Source organism: Hemitrygon akajei, chromosome 6 (assembly GCF_048418815.1).
Source record: "Hemitrygon akajei chromosome 6, sHemAka1.3, whole genome shotgun sequence".
Taxonomy (NCBI): domain Eukaryota; kingdom Metazoa; phylum Chordata; class Chondrichthyes; order Myliobatiformes; family Dasyatidae; genus Hemitrygon; species Hemitrygon akajei.
In genome coordinates this window covers 95,086,738-95,091,256 of record NC_133129.1, presented here as the reverse complement: position 1 = coordinate 95,091,256, position 4,519 = coordinate 95,086,738, and positions in this window count along the sequence as shown.

Sequence of the window (4,519 nt, the reverse complement as noted above, 5' to 3'; positions counted from 1 at the left end):
TCCAATCTGTCTTGAATATATTCTTTATTCTTTCACAAATCCTAATAGCTTTGGCTTCCACTGCATTCTGATTTCTGGTGGCACTCGCAGGAGAACTTGAATCCTGCCACACCCAAGGAGCAAGTACAATTAACCGGACAATCCAATCTTTACTTACTGAGATACAATGCAGAATAAACCTTTCTAGCCTTTCCAGCCTGGCAATCTGCTGATTTAATCCTAACCCTAACCTAATCACAGGACACTCCAACAATTGCCAATTAACCCACCAACCGGCATCCACAAAATGCTGGAGGAACTCAACAAGCCAGGCAGCATCTATAGGAAAGAATAAACAGTCAATGTTTTAGGCTAAGACCAGTCTTAATGAAGGGTCTCAGCCCAAAATGTTAACACGAGGAAATCTGCAGATGCTGGAAATTCAAGCAACACACACAAAATGCTGGTGGAATGCAGCAGGCCGAGCAGCATCTATAGGGAGAAGCGCCCGAAACATCGACAGTGCTTCTCCCTATAGGTGCTGCCTGGCCTGCTGTGTTCCACCAGCATTTTGTGTGTGTAGCCCAAAATGTTGACTGTTCACTCTTTTCCATAGATGATGCCTGCCCTGCTGAGTTTTTCCAGAATTTTGTGTGCTATGCTTAGATTTCCAGCATCTGCAAATTTTCTTGTGTTTGTGAACTGGTACATCTTTGGACTGTGGGAAGAAACTGGGGCACCAGAGGAAACCCTTGTGGTCAGAGAGAGAACGTACAAACTTCTTACAGGCCATGTCGGGAATTAAATGCTGCTACTTGGTACTTGGACTTGCTATTGGCAACAAATACACAAAATGCCAGAGGAACTCAGCAGACTAGGCAGCATCCATGGACATAAATGAACACTGAGTGGCTATTTTATTGTACACTTGTACACCTGCTTGCTAATGCAAGTATCTAATTGGCCTATCTCAGCAACAATGCATAAAGTCATGCTGACATGGTCAAGAGGTTCATTTGTTGTTCAGACCAAATATCAGAATGGGGAAGAAATGTGATCGGAAGGACTTTGACCGTAGAATGAGTGTTGGTGCCAGGCGGGGTGGTTTGAGTATCTCAGAAACTGCTGATCTCCTGAGATTTTCACACACAACTGTCTCTAGCGTTTACAGAGAGTGGTGCAAAAAAACAAAAAAAAAAACATCCAGCAAAGTGGCAGTTCTGTTGGTAAAGTGCCTTGTTAATGGGAAAGGTCAGGAGAGAATAGCCAGACTGATTCAAGCTGACAGGAATGCAACAATAACTCAAATAACCATGTATTACAACAGCGGTGTGCAGAAGAGCATCACTGGTATACATTGAACTTTGAACCTCCAGCAGCAAAAGACCACAAATATGCACTCAGTGGCCATTTTTTTAAAGTACGTGAGGTACATTAATAAAGTAGTCACTGTGTGTATAGTCAATATTTTGACCCAAGACCCATTATCAGGATGGGAAAGGAAGGGGGCAGAACCCAGTATAAAAGGATGGGGGAGGGGAAGGAGTACAAGCTGCAAGTCATAGGCAAGACCAGGTGAATGGGAAGGTATTAGGGTGGGTGGGGGAGGAGGGATGATATGAGAAACAGGTCAGTGTGGGAATAGGAGGTTGAATTGAAATAAGTGGCCACAGGAAGACCATAGCCGTTGCAGCGAACAGAGCAATTGCATTGGCAACTGGTTTCTTCTCATCACATGCACTTGCACTGTACTGCTGCCACAGAACAACTAATGACACATTATACACGGCTGTGATTCTGGCTGAACTTGAGCTACAGTAAAAGGCTTTATCTATTGAGATACAGCGCGGAATAAGCCCTTCCAGTCCTTAGAGCTGCGCCACCCAACGATCCCCCAATTTAACTCTAGCCTAATCACATAACAATTTACGGTGCCCTTACTAACCGGTACGACTTTGAACTGTGGGAGGAAATCAGAGCACCCGGTGGAAACCCTCACATTTCACAGGGAGGACGTACAGACTCCTTACAGATGACGTCAGAATTGAATTCTGAACTCCGATATTTGACCAGCAGCCAATCCAGACATTGGACATCGGGAACTTGGAGAAGAGGGGATTTCAATCAGGTCCACTGCCCGACAATAAAAGGCAGCAACGGGTCAGAGTGGTGATCTTGAGGCTTTAGCTCTTCGAGGCTTCAGCCAGAGAAAGTAAAGGAAAGAAAAGCTCAAGTTTTTTTGTTCCTTTCTTTATATCTGCTCAGCTAGGACAGTAGAGATGTCAGACAGGATATTGAAATGCTCCTCTTGCGGCACGTGGGAAGGCATGGAGACCTTCGGTGACCATGACAACGACAACTGTGAGCAGCTTCTACCAAACCGCATTAGAGAGTTGGAGCTGGAACTGGATGTACTCCAGATCATTCAGGAGGCTGAGGGGATGATAGCTAGGATCTATAAGGAGGTAGTTACACCCAAGGTGCAGGACACAGGAAACTGGGTGACAGTCAGGAAGGTGAAAGGGGTTAAGGATCCAGTGTAGAGTACCCCTGTGGCCACCCCCTCAACAACAGCTATATCATTTTGAATATTTTCAGGTGGGGGGGGGGGTTGTTAGGGATGACCTAACAGAGGAAAGTCGCAGTGGTTGGCTCTCTGGCACTGAGTCTCCCTCTGTGACTCAGAAGGGAAGTGGGGGGAAGAAGAGGCACGCTGTGTTGATTGGGGATTCGTTCGTTAGGGGAATAGACAGGAGGTTCTATGGGAAAGAACGAGAATCCTGCATGGCATTTTGCCTCTCAAGTGCCAGAGTCCAGGATATCTCAGATCAAGTCCTCAGCATTCTTTAGCGGGAGGGTGAACAGCCAGAAGTCATGGTCCATGTAGGTACTAATGATACGGGTAGCACTAGTGACGAGATTCTCAACAGGGAGTTAATGGAGTTGTACTAAGTTAAATGGCAGGATCTCAGGATTGCTACCCATGCCACATGCTAGTGAGGCCAAACTAGGAAGATTATAGTGTTTAATACGTGGTTAAAGAGTTGGTGTTGGAGAGAGGGCATAAGAATTTTGGATCATGGGCGTTCTTCCAGAGAACATGAAGATGTATAGAAGGGAAAGCTAGCACTTAAACGGAAGGGGACTAATATCCTGGTGGGGAGGTTTGTTAATGCTGCACTGTGAGGTTAAAACTAGAGATGTAGGGGAATGAGAACCAGGGTGCCAGAACAGTTAGTGAAGAGGTTGTGGAGGCAGATGTTGGTAGGACCTCAGATAACGTTAAGAACTAAAAGGTAGGGTCTTGAGCTGCATATATTTCAATTCAAGAAGCATCATGGGAAAGGCGGACCACAGTGCTGAAGATGAGGTGGCTGGTTTACAAACAGAGGCAAAGTGTAGTGAGGAGAGACTGTTGATAGGGAAAAATTGCAGTCAACAAGATGAGCTGCAATGTAAAAAGCAGACAAAATTAAAAAGGGTGATTGTGGGACTGAAGGTGTTGTATGTGAATGCACGCATTTTACGGAATAAGGTCAATGAACTTGCAGCACAGCTACAGATTGGCAGGTATGATGTTGTAGGCATCTCTGAATCATGGCTGGAAGTAGCTTATAGTTGAGAGCTTTATATCCAAGGGTACAGGTTGTACTGAGAGGACAGACAGGAAGGCAGGTAAAAATTAAATCAAACTATTAGAAATTTAAAGTGTTCCATAGAGCCCATATGTTTAAAGATAAGCTGTCTCGTTTTTATTCGGATATATCTCCCTATTGTGATAGATCTAATAATGGAGAAGCTTTACTAATCCATATGTTTTGGACTTGTCCGAGTCTTGAAAAATATTGGAAGGGATTATTTCAAACTCTTTCGATGCTTTTTAAAGTAAATTTCAAACCTAATCCTTTGTCTTCCTTATTTGGTATTGTTGGGGGAAATTATATTATTTTGGAGACACATGATTTGCATATTTTGGCCTTTTTTTCTCTTATAGCCAGGAGGGCATTGTTGCTTAAGTGGAAGGATGCCACTCCACCTACTCATACTCATTGGTCACATGATGTTATGCCTTGCTTAAATTTAGAGAAGATTGGCTTTTCACTTTCTGAACCTAGACAAGATTTTTTAACATTGTGGGGACCTTCTTTGAATTACTTCCAAAATCTTTGATTTGCTATTAAGCACAGATGTTGGCTAATAATATATTTTACTATATGTTACATCAAGCTGGCACAAGGTGGAGATCGGCATCATCACAGGGTGCACTATCTCAGTGACACTGTTCTCCCTAGTCATGGACATGCTCACTACGTCTGCTGAACCAGAGTGCAGAGGGCCCAGAGTGAATTCCGCTCAACGGCAACCACCCGTCAGGGCATTCATGGATGACCACAGAATCAGTCACCGGCGGCCGGTGGATTCTGCAGGGGCTCAAAAAGCTGGTGGAGTGGGCCCGGATGCGTCTCAAACCAGCCAAATCAAGTTCAATGGTGCTGAGGAAAGGCAAGGTGGAAAACAAGTTCCGTTTCAGTATCACAGG